This window comes from Hyperolius riggenbachi, chromosome 1 (assembly GCF_040937935.1).
Source record: "Hyperolius riggenbachi isolate aHypRig1 chromosome 1, aHypRig1.pri, whole genome shotgun sequence".
In the NCBI taxonomy this organism is placed as follows: domain Eukaryota; kingdom Metazoa; phylum Chordata; class Amphibia; order Anura; family Hyperoliidae; genus Hyperolius; species Hyperolius riggenbachi.
Genome location: NC_090646.1, coordinates 145,640,228 through 145,665,809, shown reverse-complemented (window position 1 = coordinate 145,665,809; position 25,582 = coordinate 145,640,228). Strand labels below are relative to the sequence as shown.

General features: G+C 43.4%; 1 protein-coding gene across 15 annotated transcripts in view; it reads right to left on the bottom strand.

Annotated features, from left to right (window-relative positions):
• SORBS2 (sorbin and SH3 domain containing 2) overlaps positions 1–25,582 on the bottom strand; it is a 403,972-nt gene that overhangs the window by 263,298 nt on the left and 115,092 nt on the right. Inside the window, exon 1 of one of the 15 annotated variants that reach the window (XM_068278676.1) lies at positions 3,806–3,840. The exons of the other annotated variants lie outside the window; for them this stretch is intronic. The gene's annotated coding sequence lies outside the window, so the exon portion shown is untranslated. Of the gene's footprint in view, positions 1–3,805; positions 3,841–25,582 lie in introns of those variants that run through there. 15 annotated transcript variants of the gene reach the window in all.

The window sequence follows — 25,582 nt, the reverse complement described above, 5'->3', positions numbered from 1 at the left end:
CTAGCTACTACTCAATCATTGTTACCATTTTTTATAAGTGGGTTGCTGCATCAAATTCAGCCTAGCACCATCTTTAAAAACCCAAAATACACCAAAAATGTGAACATATTAAAAAATGCAAAAGCATGCGATTTTTCTGCAGGAACAGAAAACACTGCACATTATGCATGCGATGCATCACATACAGTGAAGCATACAGTCAATGAAAAGTATGCTTCATTGTAACGAATAATGCAAGTGTTTTTCAGTAACACACTGCATACAGTGTGTTATTATGCTACACAACATTACACTGCAGCGCACCCACGGCACTGTGAAAGACATATAGGTTGTGCATTGCAATGTGGCAAGCCACGTTTCAAAGTGGCCATCATACCACACCGCAATGAACCAATGTGAACATAGCCTTATCCAACCACATATGAAAATTCAGAAATTTTAACCAACCGTTTCATTACTCCTCATCCCTCCCTTCTGATGACTCATACTGCCTAGGTGGAGCATTCAGAATACAAATGAGATCTTAACTGCAAACAGCTTAAAATTGGAATTGAAATGAATCGCAGTTGTCATCGATCCGGATTGGCTGAAAACCGAGCTGCATGCAATGGTCAACAAAAGCTACATAAAGGGGAAAAAATAGCATTTCATTAATCATCTCTAGGGCAGAGCAGAAAGGAGGAGTCATCAGAAGAGAGGACAAAGATTGGTCAAGCAGGAGTCCGCAACAAGCTTGGTTGACCTGCAGATATGGTTGGATAAGACAGAAGAAAAGGTGGAAAAAAAAACATCTTTACATTTTTTTTAAGCTTCTGTATAACTGCGGAATCATATGCAGGGATTAACCACAGGGTCACTTTCAAATCTGAAAATAGTCCAATGTAGCACAGATCCATTGCAGCCGGTCTCCTTATGAGACTGCCCCCCACTGTGTGGTAGGGACATTAGACTGTGACCCGCTTTGAGGGATGTCAAGTGATGTTGTTGGCTCCGTTTTATATGTAGTGAACAGCAGAAAATGGGTCAGCGCTATACAGGTGTGTAAAATGCTGTACAAAGTGTAAAAATAGATATTCTACTGCAAAGAGAAATAATTCAGGTAGAAACATTTATTCCTCAGTAACATGGACCACATTGAGCCATATTGTACAGCGGTTCTTATAGAAAATGTATAAATGGGAAACTTGTATGAGTCACATTAATGAAAAAAGGATAATGGAACATTTTGGCACATGAATTCATTATGCGCTCAGTAAGCCTAATAACAATATGATTATCCCAGGGACAATATTCGCCAGATTTTGCAGTAAGGATTATTGATTCTTGCAGCCAAATACTTTGAGAATAAGCCATCTCTATGCAGCTAATGCCGTTATCAGTGACTGGCAGTGAACCTGCTGAGCTCTTCATCTTCCCTAAGACCACATAAGGAAATCGCTTTAGTAACACTGCAGCCTGACTGCCTCAGGAGCTGTGGCTGGGCTCTGAGACATGCCAAGTGATAAACCACAGTCATCTGTGTGAATGAGAAGGACAGGTAAGAGCCTTCTGTAAATGCCCATTTATCAGAGCTCCTTACTGAAAATTGTTAAATGTCAAACAACTCAACTTATGACTAGCAGAAGGTGCAGAAGGGAAAGGCCAATTTCCTACAAGTGCAAATTCCTCACATTCCTCAGCAATCAGTTCTGCTAGATAACGCAGACCTGACCACAAAATAGGAAGTCTCCATATACACACTTCGCAACTTAGCAAGGCTTCAGAAGAGAGCAATTATCAAGGAGGAAAAACCCTTAGATTAAAAATGGAAACTGTTGGTCTGTCTATGTTGTCCCCAACAATCACTCTTCTTCCTTTTTTAGTGATGGTGGTAGTAGTAAGTAGATTATGCCCTGTTAACAGTTAAGGAAGAGAGTTCCTTAAAGAGGAACTCCAGTGAAAAGAATGTAATAAAAAAAGTGCTTCATTTTACAATAATTATGTATAAATGATTTAGTCAGTGTTTACCCATTGTAAAAAGCTTTCCTCTCCCTGATTTACAGTCTGACATTTATCACATGGTGACATTTTTACTGCTGGCAGGCAAGATCACTGGAACTAGCTGCTACCTGCTTTTTTGGCAGTTGGAAACAGTGGTAAACAGCTAGGTCCCACAATGCAACGACGTTCACAGACAGGAAACTGCCAGGACCATGATCCTCACAGTTTCCTGTGGGAGGGGTTTTACCACAATATCAGCCATAAAGAGCCCTCTGATGGTTTGTTTGTGAAAAGGAATAGATTTCTCATGTAAAGAGGGTATCAGCTACTGATTGGGATGAAGTTCAGTTCTTGGTCACGGTTTCTCTTTAACATTTACTATCTAAATAAAAACAAAACAACAAGGTCCCAGTATGAGAGTCTGCAGAAGATATATTGCAATACAGTAGTTTGAGAGCTTAGGCTTTAAATCCAAAAAAAGTTAGTCGATAAATTAGTTTGAAACTTTCTTCTTTCTTTTCTAAGTTAAGAATACTGTGTAAGCACCACGTGACAGTCAATTTCACTAATAAAGCTGAAGAAGCAGCAGCTGGATAGTGTAATGGTGAAGGGCTCTGCCTCTGACACAGGAGACCTGGGTTCGAATCTCGGCTCTGCTTGTTCAGTAAGCCAGCACCTATTCAGTAGGAGACCTTGGGCAAGTTTCCCTAACACTGTTACTGCCTATGGAGCGTGCCCTAGTGGCTGCAGCTCTGGCGATTTGAGTCCGCCAGAAGAGAAGCGCGATATAAATGTTCTGTGTTTGTTGTTGTTTCTTGTTGTTTAATTCTGATGATGCTCATCTCTGCTTTTTTTTCTATTCCTAGCCTGTAGACATGTAAGAGGCATGTACCCCAGCAGGGATCAGGAATTGATCCCTAAACAGTGCAGAGGCTCTACAGATGTTCCACTAGCTTCAGGTTCTGTTACTTTGCAGTGGGAGGGGGAAGAGGGCCGACGTAGCAGAGAATGCGGAGTGTGATGGAGGGGGCAGGATGAGCGGGGAAAACAATGTCCTTACCCAGGCAGATCTCTTGTGGATATGCCCAGGGAGGTCGGGGCTGCTGTACACCCATTAATTCTCCACAGAGGCAGTCATTATCAGCCATCCCAGCCAATACAATTCAAAAGCTCCACAAAAAAACCTGATAAACCTCCCTCCTACTTGTGTTTCAGCATTATAAATGTATAGCTTGGGGCAGAGAATGGGATACACATATGGACATGGAGTCTGGAGATGTAATACTTTATGTAAAATATTGTATATTCAGGTTCCAAGATCTTCAAAGTATTCAGAATTCCCTATGGCTTCAGTATAGCTCTTTCAAGGTGCACATAATGGAAAATAAAACTACATGAAAAAAGATCCTTTCCAAATACAGAAGGGGAAATAGCAATAATAATGGCATTATTAGAGATACAATTTAATGTTTCCTTAGAAAATGGAACATTTGCATTCACAGCTCCATTTCCACCAAAAAAAAAGGCTAATCTATTAACTGCTTTAGGGCTATTTCCACTATGGCGAATTTGCATGCATTGGCCGCATGCGAATTCGCACATGCAATTTATTTCAATGGGTTTGTTTTCATTACATGCGAAATTCACTTCCCCCCCCCCCCCCCACAGGCGAAAAAAACCTGGCTGACTCTGCAACAATTTTCTGCGTTGTTTACGCGGTTTCACATTGAAATGTTAAGGGGATCTATTTATAAAAAGTGCTGATCTGACAAAAGATCTTCACTTTTTATCCTCCATCTTTCGAAGCATAAAGCTATGTACTCACCTCGCAATGCGGGGAGATAGCTCCAGCAACGTCTCCCTGATGAGCCCTCCACCGATTCATCTTCGGGCCGGCGGGTAAGCGTGACATTACACGACAGGCACGAACGAGACTTCAAGTGATCGTGGTACTTTGCGCGGAAGTTGTTGGGGACCTTAAAGATCTGATCCACCGTAACGGTCTTTATTGCCCCTCAACGCTAAGCGATGTTCACGTGATCGTAAGCCTGTACCCACGTCGTGAGCTCGTGTAAATGTGCACGTGTAAATATATAGAACACCGGTTGTCGGGACAATACTCAGAGAAATCTTGAGGTGAGTACGGGCCTTAAAAGCTCGTAACACAGGGATCGGTTTTCCTGTTTGATTTCTAACCAGTTTGATCAGTGAATAAGCCAGTCATCTTTTGCTCCAATATATCCAATCGATTCACTTTTGTGCAGTTAATGGAAAAGGAAAAAGTCGGATCAGACACTTTGAATAATTTCTGCAAAAAAGGGGCAGAGCATCAGTGGTGGAGGATGAATGGCCAATAGCATTACACTGCATCAAGCAGTATAATGGACTGTCACTGGTCATTCTAAAAATGACATTATAATAATCTTATCACTTTTACAAATGTGGAAATAAGAAGAATGCTAATAATTATGTAAACTTATCAGCTTTTTTCAAGTGAACAGCCTTTCTACTCTTTATAAAGATACTCTGGGGTGTTTCTTCAGTTTTGTCTCCCTTGTGATAAGTTAAAGCTAGCTGTGCACGGCAGTTATGCCATTGCATACATAGAGCATAAAGACCCTAAAGGACCACCAAGTAAAACTGTGCCAGGAATAGGAACAGAAAAACAACACTGAACACCTTATGCTTTCTTCCTCCGCTCACACACAGACCAGCTTTGATCTGTCCATTCTCTGACAGCTGTCATCACCTCAAGATAAATGATCTGCAAGTGGCATCTCAGCCTGATACAAACATCACATCTTCCTGACTGTGCAGAAATCTCTAACTAAAGTCTATTCGTCCAGCTTTGTAACAGCTGTAATGACACATTGTTTATCATTTTCTACAGTGTGTTTTTTTTTTATGGGGGGGGGGGGGGGTGTAATGGGGGAAAGAGGACCATCCAGAGCAGTGGAGTACAGCAATCCATGGATCCGCTGGACAGGGTAGGGGATTGGTGGTGCCTGTCCACAAAAGCGCATAGTTTTGTTTTTGGCCAACCTGAATATATGCAAATACCTGATTTAACGAAGGCAAATTTCTGTCTCGCATGGCATTTTAGTAAGAGGGCTTTTTGGTCCTTTTTCAACCCCTTACACACTCAGTTCAGATTCACCATGAGCTTGCTGGACAATCTGTAAGGGCTGGAACCCACTAGAGTTTTTTTTTTTTTAATGTTTAGGGATCGCTCAAATGCTAGCGATTTCCCTAAACACTTTGCCCATGTGAATGGATGGGGCAAATTCCACTAAGGCAATCGCAGGACATGCATCATTTTGGAAGCGTTTCCATCCTAATGTGTTGTATAGGAGCACGTAAATCGCTCCCAAAATCTCTTTGCAAAGCGCTACCACAAATCGCTAGTGATTGCGATAGTGCTTTGTAGAGGGCTCCAGGCCATGCTCTAGTTTTTTGGCACTGTGATATAATTTATGTCGACCTACTAAATTTTAACGATCGCTACTTGTCAGTACATCACAGTAAGACCTCCTTCACAGTGATGTGCGGTGTAGCGGCTGCCTTGTAACGCAGCTCACCTCACTGCAATGCACCACTTATGCAACCTTCACAGTGCAGCAACAGCATTGCGGTAGAATAAGCTGCAGGTATGGTAACGCACTGCATGAAGTGCATTACCACTAAAAGCACACTAACAGGTACAGTGAAGCATACTTTTCATTGTATGAATGCTTCACTGTACATGACGCAATGCAGACTTAACCTGCAGTACAACTTTTCCATTCTATTCCTGTTATAGTAGGAAATGCAATGCAACGTCCCACTGTGAACCTAACCTTCAGGTGGCCACAAAAGAAACATTTTTATACTTTTTTTTTTTTTTTTCATTCAAGAATTACAATCATTTTTTGGGATTGATTTTAACAGAGATCTGACCAATGTTTGCACATGCTTCAGTTTTCCTGCAGTTGCTAAGAAAAAAAATACTTTGGTCAATAAATTTAAAAATTTACAAACAAACCTACATAATTTAATTTTCTGAAAAAAACTGATCAGAATTTTCCACAACTCGCAATCAAAAAGTGTAACAAAAAAAAAAAAAAAACTAAAAAAAAAAAAAAAAAAAACTAAAAAAAAACAAAACTGGAGATTCAATCATATTTGTCAATGCAAAACAAAAACATTACATTTTTCTATACAACCAATCATTTTTATTGAAGAAACCACTGTAATGCACGGTTCACAAAGTGCTAGAGTGGCAGCAGGGCCGGCCCGCTCATGAGGCGGGGTGAAACTTTTGCCTCAGGCGGCAAATTTCCAGGGGCGGCAGTGCAGCACCCGCCCGTCCGTGGGTGCGGGGAGCCGGCCCGCCGAGCTGGAGGGGTAGCTGGCAGGACAGGGGTATTGGGCCAGCGGCGGGGAGGGGGGTCGGACCCCCCCCTCCCTCGCCTGGGTCCCCGTCCTCCGCTCCCTTCCAGCCTAAATAGACGCAGCCGAAGTGTAAGAGGCACGGGCGGGGAAGACACTCACCTCCTCCTCGCTCCAGCGTGCGCTCCACTGACATCACTTCCTGCAGGACGCTGCAGGAAGTGACGTCAGTGGAGCGCACGCTAGGAAGAGGTGAGTGTCTTCCCCGCCCGTGCCTCTTACACTTCGGCTGCGTCTATTTAGGCTGGAAGGGAGCGGAGGACGGGGACCCAGGCGAGGGAGGGGGGGGTCCGACCCCCCTCCCCGCCGCTGGCCCAATACCCCCGTCCTGCCAGCTACCCCTCCAGTTCGGCGGCCCCCCAGAGCGCGCCCCCCCCCTCTCGGGGGGGGGGGGGGCGGCGGTGTCAATTTTTTTAAAATTTGCCTCAGGCGGCAAAAAGTCTAGGGCCGGCCCTGAGTGGCAGCTTACACATAGAGCATGGATAGATATGTTGTAGCACTTCAGAGGTCCATGCCAGTGTCCACTGAGCTCAGGAGTGGATGCATAACCTTCTATGGGAAGAATGAAATGCTTCCATTGTCTACAAATATTGTGCATGCGAGGTGTGTACAGTGCAAAAACACAACAGACAAAGATGGACACAGGTGACCAGGTCTGTGCATTGCACAAGGAAGTAGGGTCCTTTCAGCATGTCATTTGGTCCTCTGCCATCTGCTTTGGGAAGTGCTCTGACAGAGGACCTTGTGTGAAAAGACCATTTGGGCTCAGACACCCTACAAGCGCTTTTATGAGCACTTTTTGGTCTCCAGGAGCTTTCTGAGAGCTTTAAAAAAAGAAAACATTCCCATTGACTTTCATTAAAATCGCGATTTTACCGACATCGCGATTTTAATGGAAGTTAATGGTAGTGGTTTTTATAACACTCCCAGAAAGCTCTGGAGGCCAAAAAGGGCCCAGAAAAGCGCTTACAGTGTGTCTGAGCCCTTATTGTGTAGGGCAGGGCCCCTTTTCCTGTCACATCTTGACATTGCTATATTTACTCCAACCAAAACTTTCACTCACCCAACCTTATCCCTATCGGACTGTAATCTTTCCAAATCTAAGAACTTCCCCAACCACTGAGTCTTCCCACCAAATGCTACCCTTACTAGACCTCTTTCCCCTTGCTACTAGATAAACTTCTGAATGGAGAAGGGCCTCAGGTGCAGTAATATGTGTCACAGAGGCAAAAAAGCTGCATTGTGACAAGCAATGACTTGATCCAGACAGTGTGTGATCAGGCAAGGCTCACCAAATGCCAAGATCAGTGGGAGTATGAATGCCAGTCACAGATTCCACGCATGAATAAAAAGGTAGCGTATGCGTTTGATACAGTATAATACACACTTATGCAGGGCTAGGTTACTCCCATCACTCCCCTCCCATTGCATTGAAGAGCAGCATTTCATCCACCCATACATGATGGACAGGAAGGCCTGTACGCTACATCTCAGAATAAGAATGCTTATAATCCAGCTTTACTAGGTCTCTTTAAAATCTAAAAACAGCCTTGTATATAGTGACACTTGACCTTCCTGACACGAGACAAGAGGCCTGAAATGTGCCTTGGTAAGGAGATGTACCGCAAGTCTACTGAGCCGAGAAAGCTATCTGCTCTGAGAGATTCCACTGTTTGTAAGGACAGCCCCACTACTAGCACAGTAAAAGCTGCTATATGAAGGTCTACACAAGTCCAAAGAGCAGGAAGAGAAATAGGGGCTAGTTAACTTAAGTTGGAGAAAAGTGAAAAACAAACAATTAAACAAACCTTGACTGGAATTAAGTTATCTGCTATTATGAGGAAAAGCTTTCAAACCCTTGCCTGGATCATATCATAATATATTGAGGATTGATGAAAAGTTATTCTGATAGTGTACATGCAGAACATCACCACAGTCATTCAATTGGCAATTTACTTCAGTTTAAAGCCAATATATTTTATTTATAAACTCCAAATATGCAACGCGTTTCGCAGGTTTGATCCCGCTTCATTAGGCAATAACAACGGAGCAATAGCATATGTGGTCAGTAGAAGAGCCACACAGAGCCGACAGAGGTGCCTGGCTCTTCTACTGACCATATATGCTATTGCTCTGTTGTTATTGCCTGATGAAGCAGGATCAAACCTGCGAAACGCGTTGCATATTCGGAGTTTATAAAATATATGGACTTTCTTTACTACAGTCGTTGTGTGTCTACTTGGAGGAGGTAAGTCCACCACTACCTCCTCTATTTACCAAGAATTTGTTTTTTAAGCTCATTTAGCTTCCTTTTATCCTTTTGGCGCCTCTGTTCTCCTGCATAAAATGCCCTTATGTTCCAGTATTCCCCAGCCAAACTAAAATCAACTACCAGGGATGGGGCTCCACTGAGGATGGACAACTGAAGATGGACAGCTAACAGTAAGCGAGATTAAAGAGGAAGAGAAGAACAGAAGACGACAGAAGCTAGAAGAATTACAAACAATTTAAACAAGGAATAAACATACGAAAGACGGAGTCTGAGAAATATGATTCAAGTATTTTACCAAGCCGCAGTACAGAGGCATTTTCCCTGATGTTATCTTTAACCCTCTCCATAGTGGTCAGCTCTTTTTGATATAGGAGTGATTACTCCCAACTACTGTGCATGTATAAGCAGCATCCCCTATACATGCAAGGATTCCTCCAGCCTGTGCAATGATGAGCCACTGCTGTGAACTCAATGCTGTAGGACAGCTAAGGGAACAAGACATTTTACCCAACTCTGTTGTGCAGAAACCACCAATGAGATAGAGAAAAATTCTGTGCATCTTTAACAACAAACCTTAAACTGTCCACAGGCTTTGCAGCTAGTTTCCATAAAGGATCTTCCACACTTATGTGTGGTGCTGTCAATTTTATTTATTTAAGTATTTATATAGCGCTGACATATTATGCAGCGCTGTACAGAGTATATTGTGTTGTCACTAACTGTCCCGCAGAGGGGCTCACAATCTAGTCCCTAGTCCGTTATGACACACCGCACATTGCGTGCGATACGCACGGTAACGTGAAAGTCCACTGACTGTAAGGTTACCGTTCACAGTACAGAAAGCATCCCCGCATATTGCGATATAACACAATCGCACGATGCATGCAATTTCCTGTTGGGTCAATTGCATTGAAACCACCGATGGTCTCAATGAAATGAATACCAGCAACACATGCAGTGCGTCGGTAGCGAATTTGTGCACTTATTGACTAGCGTGAAAGCATCCTAATGGCTGGGAACCACTAACCATTGCACTTGCTATCACTACGGACTCCAAAGTATGTCTATGGGAAATCTGCATCAGAAAAATCGGGTTTAGAGAAAACAGGCCCATAGGCTTTCATTGGAGTCCGTTTTTTCTGCATCCAGAATCTGCGTGTAGTGGAAACAAGGCCTAAGCGTTTGTGTTTTATTCAACATTTCCCAGGCAATTTTCATAGCAATTCTGAGGGAATACGTCATTTCATGTATCACTCAGAAAATGCTACATGCTTTGCATTTGTGATTTAATGCAAAATCACAAGCACTGTAGTGGAATTACCCTTATAGGGCTCCACTGTTCTAGCACTTTGCCAATTGACAGTGATCAGCAAATGCACTGAAAGCACTGTTAGTGAGTTCCAGCACTAAATGTTACAGCAGACTGGAAATAAGAGGGTTAGAATTGAATGAAACTGCAAAATTAAGTAGTACAGTGTTGATATAGGTTATAAAGTGGAGTAACCCTTTAAATTGCTGCGTTACAGTATAAAATAGCTCAGGAAATGGGAGATGAGGGGACTGCTGATACGCAGCAGCAATGTGACTGATGAAGGAGCCAGAAAACAGTGTGAGAAGCACGACTGAGCTCTCTTTACTGCATATAACACAGTCTTCATCATATTGTGTTTGACATTTCTGTACTGTTCTGCATTAGGAACTACCTAAACATTTTCAGTTTTGCCATTTTTCATTTCAGCTAGCCGACCGCCAGTATTTCCTTACATTCAGCGAACAGATCATTTACATTGCAGTGGCGCAGTACAGTAGTCTCGCCGTACAACACTTTGTTCTTGCAGCATAAATCATCCTAATGTCATGGCTGACCTGCATGGAAAGGAAGGCTTTGTATACAAGGTATTAAGTTACAGACACTTCCAGCATGCCTCCATGTCAGATCAGTGCAGTGATGTGAGAATGCTGGAAATCAGACTGTCTGCCATGGAGATAAAGGATCCTCCTGGATAAAAGACATTCCACACAGGGAAGTGCATTTGCCTGTGAAGCAAAAGATCAGTAAATTCAAGATTTACACGAAAGAATGCTGAAACACAGTCTCTGAAAACATGTTTACAATGGGGCCCTCTGTGTGTCTCCAGCTTCTGTCTACCAAGGAGCATCTCTCACTGATCCAGCAGTTACTGCTGAAGTGCTTATCCCTCACACATACAGAGATCTGTCAGCACATTGTGACGTGAGGCTTCATGGAGGTCTGAAGCTACATATTCCCCTCACAATACAGGAAGATGGATCCAGCGATGTCTCCCTGACAACAAGTGATCCCCGATCCATCTTCCGGCCGGTGGGTATGTGCGACGTCACGTGACGTTAGAGGACGGGCGCAGACTTCAAGCGATCACAGTACTTTGCGTGGGAGTTGTGGGGAATCTTAAAGATCTGATTATATGGTCGTTATCACCAAGCGGTGCTAACCAATGTTCACGTGATTCAATCACGTGAACATTGGTTAGCACCGCTTGGTGATAACAATTTTGCGACATGGATCCAGGTGCACTATCACGGTGATTGTGCACCTGGACCCATGTCGCAAAATCGCAGAAACAACCCTTCGACGTAAAAAAAAAAATAAAAAAAAAATAATCACTGGTTGCCTGGAAAATCGTTGGAAATGTCACGGGATGGATACACAACATGGAGGCTAGAAGCACACTTGGCTCTACAGAAAATCATGAGTTTTCTGCATTGTGCGCTTCTGCATTTTTCTGCATTTGTGGTGCGTTTGCGTTTATTTCAATATTTTCCCTTTTTCCATGGAGAAGAATACAGTATCATATTTTTAGTCATAGTCTTAAACTCATCAAAAACTCATGTCAAACCCAGTGAAACGCACTTCTTCTGTACCTCCATTGAAATACATTATGTGCGATTCAGACGAGTTTCATAGAAATATGCAAGTTTTGCGTTTCAAAAAAACCAAAAACACACACATTGGAAAAAGCAGAGATATGCATTTTTTATGTGGCCCATAGACTTTCATTATGTGCAAAAACGCGTTTTCCGCTCCTAGCCTCAAGCCCACCATCCTACTGTATACAATCGATACCTTCTTCTCATTTACCCCTGTACAGCCATTCCATCAGATGTAAGCAGATGTATGATGGACAGCTGGTCTGACTGCTGCCACCACTAGATTCACACTGGTCAATTAAACCCTACAAAGCTTTGTAATCCTCATCCTTTCTGTACCTGCCCATGTCAATCTGTAAGAAATAGAAATTGCCTTTCCTGATCAATGATGGATATTACAATCACAATACTGATTGCACATGCCCTAGTTTTATATTCAGGGCCCTTTCACACTAGTGCGGTATTTTAGTCTATGGGGTAGTTCACATTGCCCACAGTGCGCTGCGCCGGAAGTACCCCATGTAACGCGAGCGTATACCTATGTTACCCTGCGGACTGGAAGTTATGTAAATCTATAGCGTTGGCTGGCTCCCAGACGGGCAGGGGCCCAGCAATAGCCATAGCAGCTGCTATGGGGCCCTGGAGCATGGGGGGCCCAGGTGGTACTTAATGTATTCACCATTACCTATCTTGTGTTTCTCCTGCCTCTGACTTGGTCTCAGTGCCCATGAACTATGTGCAGTGTAATACATGAGTATGTACATTGCCATTAAACTCCATAGAGTAGGGGCAGGTCGCATTGCTTAAGAGCTCCATCTGAGAGCCCCATGATCTCTAGCTATGCCGATGCAGACAGGGATTATCGCAGGCTAACGCAGTCATCTCCGAAGGCCTGGTTTTGGCGCTACCTCCAATCTGCAGTGTGAAGCCGGCCTCAAGGTTTCTGTCACATCTAACCTATTAAAAAGGGCATTTTCACATGAGTCAATATTCACTATTTATTTATTTTAAGTTTGTTTTTCTGTCAACTTAATGGAAATGACCAATACATTTTTGTATTATTGGTTGTTAACCACTTAAGTACCAGAGGTCTCTGCCCCCTTAAGGATCAGAGATCGCTGGTACAGAAACGGCGGAATCCCACCAGAAAACAATAAATCGCCACACTTACCCGCTGCAAGTCGAGAACCTGAGCCACCCACTCTGCCGTCTCTGACGGCAGATTTCCTGTGAGCCGGTCAGGAGCTGCTTTCATTGGCTCCTGACCCTGTCTTTTGATGTAAGCCAATGGGAGTTGCTTACATTAAAAGTCAGGGCCAGAAACCAATGAAATTGGCTCCTGACCCTCTCACAGGGCTCTGCCGTCATAGAGACAGGCAGATCGAGTGAGCTGTGGCGAGAGACGTCAGGATTCAGCGGCGTGATCGTCGGGAGCAACAGAAGCGGCGGATGTGCGCAGCGGCAGCTAATTGAAATCTACGCCTAGGGTTGCCAGGTGTCCGGTTTTACACCGGACAGTCCGTTTTTTGTGCGCTGTGTCCGGTGCAAAAAGGCATGCTAAACCGGACAATTAAGTTGTCCGGTTTAGAGCCCCCCCCCCCCCCCCCCGCAGCGCAGGAGGAGAACAGCGCAGCAGAGAGAGAGAGCTGGGAGCAGCGGTGGAGAAGGGGGGCAATCTCCCCCCCCTTCCCTCACCTTAGGGTGCTCTCTCTCCCCCGCTGTCTCCTCCAGGATGATGTGTAGGCTGGCGAGTGGCTGCAGGCGGAACTTACCTCTGTGTCGCTCCAGCGCCGGAAGTTCGGGTCCCGCAGCCGCTGAGATTCGACTCAAAAAAGATCCGGATCAAAGATCCGAATCATTCATGAGCCGGACAACACTAATCAGTCTGAATAGTGTTGTCCGGCTCATGAATGATTCGAATTTTTGATCCGGATCTTTTTTGAGTCGAAACTCAGCGGCTGCGGGACCCGAACTTCCGGCGCCTGCGACACAGAGGTAAGTTCCGCCCGCAGCCACCCGCCAGCCTGCACATCATATTGGAGGAGACAGCGGGGGAGAGAGAGCACCCTAAGGTGAGGGAAGGGGGGGGGGGAGATTGCCCCCCTTCTCCACCGCTGCTCCCAGCTCTCTCTCTGCTGCACTGTTCTCCTCCTGCGGGGGGGGGGGGGGGGGCGGGGGGCACCTGGCTACCTAACCTATTCTGGGCACATATAGCCCCTGGCTACCTATTCCGGGCACATATACCCCCTGGCTACCTATTCTGGGCACATATACCCCCTGGCTACCTATTCTGGGCACATATAGCCCCTGGCTACCTATTCCGGGCACATATAGGCCCTGGCTACCTATTCTGGGCACATATAGCCCCTGGCTACCTATTCTGGGCACATATAGCCCCTGGCTACCTATTCTGGGCACATATACCGCCTGGCTACCTGTTCTGGGCACATATACCCCCTGGCTACATATACTGGGACATATATACCCCTGCCTACGTATACTGGGACATTTACACCCCTGCCTACATATACTGGGACATATATACCCCCTGGCTACATATACTGGGCACATATATCCCTGGCTACATATACTGGGAACACTGGCTGTTTGTCATTATGTGCATTTAGTGGTGAAAAGCTGTCTCTTTTGTGCATTTACTGGTGAAAAGCTGTCTCTTATTATGTGCATTTACTGGTGAAAAGCTGTGTCTTATTATGTGCATTTACTGGTGAAAAGCTGTCTCTTGTGCATTTACTGGGGAAAAGCTGTCTCTTGTGCATTTACTGGGGAAAAACTGTCTCTTGTGCATTTACTGGGGAAAAGCTGTCTTATTATGTGCATTTACTGACGAAAAGGTGTCTCTTATAATGTGCATTTACTGGTGAAAAGCTGTCTCTTATGTGCAGTTACTGGTGAAAAACTGTCTCTTATGTGCACTGGACCAGTACTACTGGTGAGGACAGTTAGTGACATGGCTATGTACTCTGTAATGTGCTGCAGAAGATGTCAGTGCGATATAAATACTATAAAAATTTTTTTTAAAAAGCCCATTGCTTAGCCCCACTCTACATAAAATTGCGCTTCTGACTCCGCCCTAACTCCACCCCCTGTCCGGTTTTCTCCATCAGCCGACCTGGCAACCCTATCTACGCCCTGCCAGCCAGATGACCACCAAAACAGGGCATAGATTTCAATTAGCTTGGTACTAAAGTAGAGAAGCAGTTGGATAAGACAGCTAATATCAAAATAAACCTCCCTGACATCTAGCCCTCCTCTACAGTTCATCTCTGCCTTTATCTTCCCTCCAGCATTGCAGACACTTGTTTCCCTTGTCAGATGAACACTGTACAATGTAATATTTCTGTTCACACTTGTTTGATAAGAAGAGCTGGAAGGAATGGAATAATCTGATGGGTGCAGTGTGATGTCATTTCACTGCACTGCAGATAAACTGCTCAGAGAGAGTGATGGCCGTCATCAGAGAGGAAGCAATACAGGTAGCAAGGCAGTTCTTGGAAGAAACAGCACAAGCCTTGTTTATTGTCAACACAACTTGAACTTTGGTCTGTATCATGAAACAGCTGCCAATTTTATATTCAGAATGTTCACTCATGGAAATGAATAACATTTTAGCCAGCTTCCTTTGCCTTGAAATGCTAAGTTTTTGAAGCACATAAAATTAAAGCACACCTGAAGCGAAAATAAAAATGCAAATTACACAGATATTGTTTTGATTTACTTACTCCTGACACTCCTCATGCTGCTCGTTATCTTGAGGGTGCCTCCTGTTCTCTGGCTTTTTAATATTTAAATAGTCTGTCAGTCGAATAATTTGCAGGCCGTGCACAAGCACATTGGAACTGGTCATGTGCGAGTACTGAACCACACATGCCCAGTAAAAGGGTAAACTCATGCACGAAAGAAGATCTGCACAAGCACTTTCTGCGAGGTTTGTAACTTGCACCTGCCCAATCAGATGCAGCTGTTCACAGCCCAGGACACTGAACAGAAAACTCTGTGGAACCAGGAATTGGATGGTCTCCCAAAGACAACGCGCAGCAGGAAGAGTATTAGAAGTAACTGCTCTTGCAGCCAACCTTCTTTATTTCAATGTTTCATTACACTTCAGGTATGCATTAAAGCAGAATATAACCCTGCATTTCAACTCTGCTCTAAAACATTATTTACAGTATATTATATGCAACCAGCATTTTTTTTTTTTTTACTAGACCAGCATTGGAAGAGTTACACAGGGCTTTAAAGTTCCTGGCGATTTCTGCAGACGCATCCGAAGCTCAGATAGTTACATTTTGTTTACATAGATGTATCTAAGTGTTGAATGTTACACACTTTGGCTGTCCTCCAGCTCAGTCAGAGAGATGAGTCACATTCAACACTTAGATACATTTATGTAAACAAAATGTAACTATCTGAGCTTCGGATGCGTCTGCAGAAATCTCCAGGAACTTTAAAGCCCTGTGTAACCCTTCCAATGCTGGTCTAGTAAAAAAAAAAATGCTGGTTGCATATAATATACTGTAAATAATGTTTTAGAGCAATGTTGAAATGCAGGGTTATACTCCGCTTTAAGAAAGTGATTGCAAGTATTATAATTAATATGTATTGTATTTATAAAACACCAATATATAACGCAGCACTACAAAATAAATAGGGATACATACAATGTAAACAAGGGGTGACAGAGAGAGGTAGCACACAGTTATACAACATAGCACAAGATTATACATGCAAATATGGTATAAGATGCATGATCATGTGATTTTACAGAGACCCAGGAAATCAAGTCTGAGTTAGTCTTTGAGAAGGGTGACATAGCTGGGGGGTTGCAAGATCAAGAAGGACACACTAAAGGGGAGGAAGACCCTGCCAAAGGCATACAATCTAAACCATGGCTATGAATTACAAGTTGCTGTTTACTGGGCCAGCTTTCAGGAAAGGTCACAAAGGCCGGGGCCTTGGGTGGCTTCAGCCCAAGGGGACACCAGAACATGATAGAAGGGTTGCTTAATATGAAAATAGAGTCTGAAAATGGGGAGCTGTCCATGAAAAAGGGAAACTGATGTCCAAGGGAGCTGTTCATGAAAAACAGGGGCTACAGTACATGGATAATACACATGGAAGAGGGGATGCACATGGAATGGGAGGGGCTGACAGTACATGGATGATACACATGGAAGAGGGGGTGCACATGGAATGGGAGGGGCTGACAGTACATGGATGATACACATGGAAGAGGGGATGCACATGGAATGGGAGGGGCTGACAGTACATGGATGATACACATGGAAGAGAAGATGCATGTGGAATGGGAGGGGCTGACAGTACATGGATGATACACATGGAAGAGGGGATGCACATGGAATGGGAGGGGCTGACAGTACATGGATGATACACATGGAAGAGAAGATGCATGTGGAATGGGAGGGGCTGACAGTACATGGATGATACACATGGAAGAGGGGATGCACGTGGAATGGGAGGGGCTGCTATACATGGATGATACACATGGCACAGGGGCTGCACATGGAATGGGAGGGGCTACAGTACATGGATGATACACATGGAAGAGGGGATGTACATGGAATGGGAGGGGCTGACAGTACATGGATGATACACATGGAAGAGGGGATGCACGTGGAATGGGAGGGGCTGCTATACATGGATGATACACATGACACAGGGGCTGCACATTGAATGGGAGGGGCTACAGTACATGGATGATACACATGGAGGAGGAGGCTGCACATGGAATGGGAGGGGCACTGCTGCACATTAAAAGGAAAGCCACAACATACTTAGCCTAAGGGCAAAAAAAAGGTATAAATCCAGCATTAGCTGTATAGACCTCCGCCTAGCGGAACTGTTCTGTACATGAATTGTTTACATTGCATATCCAGTTCCAGAATGAGTTGCTGATGTCAGGGAGGTGCAATAATTGCATAAAAAATATTCTAACTGCCAGAAATCTTAACTTAAAGGCTCCACCTACCTATTCTGAAGCTGGTGTCCACCCTGCTCGACGGATGGTGTGTGCAACTTCGTCCTTCCTCCCACACACATCACATCTTGCCCCTGGGTGAAGCAGAGGGTGGGTTGGAAGTATTGGAACAGCAGCATGGGTCACTTGTTTCAGACTTTTAATAAAGATAGGCAGAAAACACAGGGAAAAGCTGTCTGCAACTCTTTTGCACTAGCACATGTACACTTTGCTTTGGGTACAAGAGTACTGTCTGCCAATGTATTTTAGCTATTGCTGGGAAATGGGTTCCAAAAATGGCCATAAATAAATCCTGTCTCTCATATTCAGAATATTTTTAACAGAAAATATGGCTTTTCAAAATGGGTGGATCTTTTTGTAGTGCCACCAAACTTGCAGGAAGGAAGGATCTCCAGTGATGGTCATACCACACTGTCTTTCTGGTGTCCAGTACTATCTCCATGTGCTTCCTTGGTGGGGCATGGAAGCAAAACGCCAGAACTACAAGTCAATGGGGAATCGCTGCATGTCAAAGCCATAAAAATATGTGAAGAAAACTAGACGGAAGGAGCAAGAATGCAGGTATAAAAGAGATGTCAGATAAGTCAAACAATGATAAAATGGAAAACCAGAAATGAGCTTTGTATGAAGCAGGAAGTAATGCAGACAAGAGCACCTTACTGAGGGAGAATCCTTCTTTATTATCCTGCCACTGTTCACTAAACTGCTGGAAAGGGAACTCATCCTACCTACATGGGTTTCATCATACAAAGCCAGAATCAGGCATTATTGTGTGTATGTGTGAAAGAGTAAGAAAGCACAGGCTGCATTCTGGTCATATTACAACACTGAAAAATCAACTTCTGTCAATGCTAGAATTACCATGGAATAGGAACAATTCTGATTTTGTATTTTATCATAAAAGCGCCCTCTAAGTGCAGTTTAAAATGTGTGCACTAGATGGCTTCAAGCTTTGCTCACTTGTACCCTTCACCATCTAAAAAGCACCATATCTGAACAGTGGGGTAGCTAGAGATTATGGAGCCCCTTAGCAAAATTTCCATGGGGCCATCAGATCTAGGCACTCTTGAGCATTGCTACCCTATGGATAAGAGTTGATTGGGTAATTTACATTCCCATGCAATGTACACAGTGTATAGTCCATGGGCACCGAGACAAAGTCAGAGGGTAGATATAGAAAGTGGGTGGGGTATAAGGGTGTCATGTGTGCTGGGAGGGGCACACCTGAGGAAGGGCGTGGCCCGAAACATGTCGTGTCCTGACACTCTGTAACTGTATGCACTCAATACAGATTACTTGAAATAGCCTTCTGTGTGCCGTCTTCTTTTCTGGTGTTGTAGTACGTTGAGGCAGGAGTGGTGTACCTGCAGAAGTTGGCACCGGCTTCCAGGTCTAGAGTCACAGACCTGGTCTAGGTGTGAGTCTAGTGTGATTTTATATACATAGATAGAGAAACAAGGGAGAGCTAATAGTGAGCACATCAAGTACTACCCACTTGGGCTCCCTCTGCTCCAAGGCCCCATAGAAGTTGCTATGGCTAATTGCTATGCCGCTGTATCTGAAACCAGGTTTGGAGGGGAGGGTGTTTGCAGGCTGCTTACGGTCAAATAGGGTTGGGTGTTGAAATGGAGGGAGAGTAAAACTGGGTTGGGAATCACAAGGCCCCTGAGCCAAATGCGGCCCTCCTTGCCATGTTATGTGGCCCTCGAGGACTTCCAATGCCCATCATTGTAAGCAGCAAAAGTAAGCGCACTGCCTTCCTGTCCGCAGGAGTGCACGGTTTATAGTGTTTTTGACTGAATTATTGTCAGTTTGAGCTGTGGGACAGCAATAACTCATGGGACACCCACTAACAAAATTGCCATTGGGTCACCCCCCCCCCCCTGAAAGACACACACCTACACACCTTCCCCCATCACAGCAAAGTAGTGCAGTAGAGCAGTGTAATATTTACCTGCTACAATGATGTGTTGTCTCTGTTCTTCCGGGCAGTCACATGCTCTGTGCTTCCAAACCTCCTTCTCCCGATGATGTGACATTCCTCAGGAGGCAGAGGTATGCAGCATAGAGCGTGTGGCTGCCAGGAAGATCAGAGGAGACCTGAAGCAGCACTGGAGAAGGTAAATATTAAAACTGCTCCACTGCACTACTCTGCAGAAGGGGGAGGAGCAGTGTCCCCATGGTCCCTATAGTTTTTTTATTTTATTTTATACATATTCAACATCGCAAGATCGTACAAATATGCTTATCCAAAAAGATATTTACAAACAAGTGCTTGCCACATCACATTTTCGCTTCTAATCAACATAAGTTTAGAATTACCATTAGGACAGTCTTCACATTTTCTGATAAAGAAGTACGGGGACTTGACAGAGATCAGGTTACACAACTTTAAAAAATGTAGAGTAATATTAATAATGACTTTCCTTTAGAATTCTATGATAATTTGTTCCCCTTTTATCATATCAAATATAATGTCCATGACTAAACATCTAAGTATAAAAATAAATACTACTTATTGAAATAAATCCAAAGAACAAAGTCAAATAGTAAACCAATCTGCAAAATTCTGCCTTTATTCCCCTGCCCTATCTAGAATCCCCACCCTCTCAGACTACCGAACCTGCCCCAAATCAAATCTCTAGCTTACCCAAGAATCCTCAGATTTTTACCCTTTAGATACCATGCAGGGTTTTCAAATAGTTTCATGAGCTGAACAGTATGTTCCCTATTAAAATTTCTTTTCAATATAGGTCTGCCAAGTCATTTGCCAACTGAATTAAACTTTTGCCTCTCTACATTCAGGCATTCTAATCGAAGAAATGGTCCCTATAGTTACCCCACTTCATTTGAGCCTGTTCAATAAATGTTAAATCTTCATAAACAATTTGGCCCACAACTAATGCTACATACACACTTAAAGGATGAATGAAAGATCACAGACCAATTTTACCCTCTTCCATGTAGTATGAGAGCCATACTCTACACAGTCTATTCTATTGAGCTTAACTCCCCATCAGATAAAAATCTTTGTAAGATGCTGCACACACAGATGCTACATGGAAGAGGGTAAAATTGGTCTGTGATCTTTCATTGATCTTTCAAGTGTGTATGTTTTAGATTGTGGCCCCTTATGACGTAATTGAGCGTGACACCCCTGGGTTGGGCGACAGTAAAATATTGGTAAAGATTACTGATATTCTACTTCCGGAATTGCCCTGTGATTCATAGTAGAATATCAGTAATTTACCAATATTCTACTTCAGGCAATCGCTAGCGCCCAAATTCCCACAACACCCTTTAATGTGCGTTGTTACACATGGGATGATTTGACAAGTTGTTGGTAAAATGCAGTACATGAAGTTTAGCTTAAAGTCCATTCCATATGTATTAAACAAAACTAATATAAGTTATAAAAGGCAGTAAAAGGCAGTAGAAGAAAAATGTCTTATTACTGCTTCATTTTACAAAACCATCAGCCTGTCTACCGATTCTCTGGAACAAGAAAGTGAATCTGCTGTTGACACTCTGCTCAAGCAAATCATTATGTTTTACTTCTTCCCATTCTGCACAGCATCAATGCCAAATGTGTTTTGGCATCACCTAGATAATCCCCAGGAATGTGTCATAAAAAACACATAACGTCTTTTGTAAACTATTGTAAACATGCAAAGTATGTACATAAATAAAAGTAGCAATCTACTTCTGTAGCTGCATGCATAAAACATCTTGTGGGGAAGGAGAAAGTGTTTTCCTGCGAGCTAGGCATATGTGCCTACAGACAGGGCAACTAGTAACAATGCAGAGGGGCAGATTTATCAAAACCAGCACAATATGAGGAAACCTGGAGCAAAATCAAGGATTCTAAAGGCTGCTCGATTATATAGAAAAATAGAAGCCAACTTTTCATTGATCAAGAATAATAGATACATTTTCTTGCTTTATTCGATAATTATCTATCAGCTATAGTATAGAATTCTGATACATTTATTTCTAATGCAGGTTGCCTGGCTCTCCTGCTGATCATCTGCCTCTTATACTTTTAGCCATATACCCTGAACAAACATGCAGATCAGAGGGGTTTCCGACGGAAGTCTGAATAGATCAAATGCATGCTTGTTTCAGGCATGTAACTGGTAGTATTTAAAATGAACTACTAGTAATAATGGCAGCCATCATATACCTCTCACTTCAGGTTCCATTTAAAGCAGATTTATTAAATCAAGTGCAAGGAACACTGAAGTAAAACAAGTGAAAAAGTAAAGCAGCTGCACGTTATAAGGATTCACACTGAGCACCTGCTCCACTTTCACAATTTTTTTTGCACCAGATTTGCTCTAAATATCCTTGTATTGGTTTTAATAACTTTGCCCCTCAGACTGGCTTCTCTGAACAACTTCTTCACTTTTATAAAAGTTTTGCTCCATTTTTCTTCTACTAGTTTTGATAAAAGTATCCCACAATCCTCAGAAGGTGGGCCGATCAAAACCAGAGGAAGGAGAATCAGAACAAATCCGGGGCAGAACAGGGCAATGGTGGAGTAGGAACTCACAGAAACCAATCACAATCCTTCATCTTGACATCCACATCAGTTTTGCCCCAGTATTCCTTGTGCTGGTTTTGATAATCGGTTTCAGTATCCTGTGTGGAGATGCACACAGTAGGCATGATTTATTAAATAAACTGCAAAGCAAAGTGGAAAAGAACAGGGGAAAAAGTAGAGCGGTTTCTTGATCTGGGCGTGACTGCCCCCAGTATTTTTTACTTTCCCTCCAGACAGTTTTTAGTACTGTCGTTGCTAACGTTCTGCCAAAATTGCAGTGGTGTAATGAAGGAGAATTAATCTGGAATATTGACAAGAAATGTGACAAGGAAAGCATTTGCACTGTTGAATGCACAGTTATTTGTCTTAATGATTCTGATTCATGGGAAATGAGAGCCTGGCAGGAAAGGCCCATCTGCTTTGCTCAATTATGTCAGTTATCTGTGATTGCTGAAGGCTGGCATGTGTAGAGGCCACTGTCCTGATGCTGAGCTGATGGATATTAGCACAAAATCTCTGTGAAAATGTAAACTGCAGCCATTCTTACACTGTTAATGGCAGGGTTCTCAAACTTTGCACAGTTGGTCATTGGGTGACTGGGATTAATATTCAGAAAGGTGGGTGGAGTCTATAAAAGCCAATCAAATTTAACCTATTGATTTTCAAGGGGAATATTTACATTGCTGTCATTCTTGCACTGTTAATGGCACAAGCCTTAAAGAGACACTGAAGCGAAAAAAAAAAATGATGATATTATGATTTGTATGTGTAGCACAGCTAAGAAATAAAACATTAAGATCAGATACATCAGTGTAATTGTTTCCAGTACAGGAAGAGTTGAGAAACTCCAGTTGTTATCTCTATGCAAACAAGCCATTAAGCTCTCCGACTTAAGGTGCCCATACACTCGTCAGATTGGCCGCAGATAGATAAGAAATGCATCTGATGATCTATCTGATGCGTTTTTAGAACATTTTTTACCAGGATAGAATTCCAATAGATTTCAGTTTGAAATCTATTGAAATTCGATCTGATGGCATTTTTTTGCCATCAGATTTCCATTAAGGCCAATGCAAACTGATAAGCAATCTCATCAGATCGACCTAAATTTTCCACCCTGTTAGTTCGATGGAAATCCATCGAAATCGATCGAAATCGGCCGTCGATCGGTCGATTGGCCTACCGATTTGCGATCGATCGATCGATCGCGATCGATCGGTCGGCCAGAAAATCGGCTGAGTGTATGGGCCCCTTAAGTTAGTCTTGGAGAGGGCTGTTATCTGACTTTTATTATCTCAACTGTTCCTGGACTATTTACTTTTCCTCTGCTAGAGGAGAGGTCATTACTTCACAGACTGCTCTGAAAGACTCATTTTGAATGCTGAGTGTTGTGTAATCTGCACATATTATAGAATGATGCAATGTTAGAAAAAACACTATGTACCTGAAAATAAAAGTATGAGAATATTTTCTTTGCTGCTAATCTTCTAGTAATTATTCATAGTACACAACCAATTCACTATATCATATGTTTTGTTTCGCTTCAGTGTCTCTTTAAACCTGGTACAGTTGGCCATTGGGTGACTGGGGTTCAAATTCAGACAAAGGGGTGGAGCCACGAACAGCCAATCAGATTTGTTTAATCTCAATGCAAATTATTGATGCCAAAGACTGCAAAGCGCACAAACTTGGTCATTAAGTAACTGTGTGTTAGGGTTAGAAAAAATAGACGGAGCCAACACCAGCCAATTAGCGAAATACATACCTGAACAATGTCAGGAACTCAGTGGGTGGAGAAAAATACAAATTTCATTGGGAAAATGTAAACTGCAGCCATTCTTACACTGTTAATGGTAGGGTTCTCAAACTTTGCACAGTTGGTCATTGGGTGACTGGGATTAATATTCAGAAAGGTGGGTGGAGCGTACAAAAGCCAATCAAAACTCACCTATTGATTTTTAATGGGAATATTTAATTGTTGCCATTCTTGCACTGTTAATGGCACAAGCCTCTTGCACCGTTAATCACCTGTACCTGGTACAATTGGCCATTGGGAGATTTGGGTTCAAATTCAGAAAAGGGGTGGAGCCACAGCCATTCAGATTAATTTTATTTTAATGCAAATGATTGATGCCAAAGGCCGCAAAGCTCACAAACTTGGTCATTAAGTAATTGTGTGTTAGGGTTAGGAAAAGGGGGGCGGGGCCAACACCAGCCAAATACATACCCGGGCAACGCCGGGCATCCAGCTAGTTTATAAATAATTTAAAGTGAACCCGAGGTGAGAGTAATATGGAAGCTGCCATATTTGTTTCCTTTAAAACAATACCAGTTATTGATCTACTTGCCTGCAGTAGTGTCTGAATCACACCAGAAATAAGCATGAAGCTAATAATGTCAGAAACACACGACCAGCATGCTTGTTCAGGGTTTATGGCTAAAAGCATTAGAGTCAGAGGATCAGCAGGACAGCCAGGCTGGTATTGCTTAACCTCCCTGGCGGTCTATTAGGAACCGCCAGGGGGCAGCGCAACACTATTTTAAAAAAAAAAAAATTATACCATGTAGCGATAGCCGCTGTACAGCGGCATCCCCCCGCCTGCTTCGATCGCCTCCGGCGATTTTTGATCGGGAAATCCCATTCAAGGAACGGGATTTCCTGAAGGGCTTCGACGTCACCGACGTCATGGACGTCGTGACATCTAAGAGAGGCCCGATCCACCCCTCAGCGCTGCCAGGCACTGATTGGCCAGGCAGCGCACGGGGTCTGGGGGGGGGGGCACGCGGCGAGGCGAACAGCGGCGATCGAGCGCGGAGTGGCAGCGATTGGAATGCACATGCAGCTAGCAAAGTGCTAGCTGCGTGTTGCAAGAAAAAAAAGTAAATCGGCCCAGCAGGGCCTGAGAAATCCTCCTGCGCGGCATAGCCCGAGCTCAGCTCGGGCTTACCGCCAGGGAGGTTAAATGGAAATAAATTTGGCAAGTCCATATAACTTTCACTTTGGGTTCACTTAAAAGAATAAGCAATTTTATTAATTATGTTATTTTGATTACAGTTCCTCTTTAACACAATCCCCAGTTACTTCCTGGACAGAAAGTGCTGAAGCATCAATTGAATAGATCTGCCAAACCACTATGTGGACAAAAACCCTCTCTATGTCAAGTACACTATAGAGTGGACATCTCATCTCAACTGGATAGGGACTATTCCTAGTAAAGTGCTTCAGACTCTCTAAGGTAGGCCTAATTTTACTTGCTGGTCTCTGAAAAGCAGCTGTCCTGGAAGTGGGCCAGATAAGGTGTTTCTAGGAATCTTCCATGAATCTTTCTCTCTTAGATAGATTCTCTATTTCACTGTCCTTGCTGCTGGCCGATTTTAATTTCTATGCCCTGACATTTAGAACGTGAAAGAAAGAAAGTGTAATCATCACAGA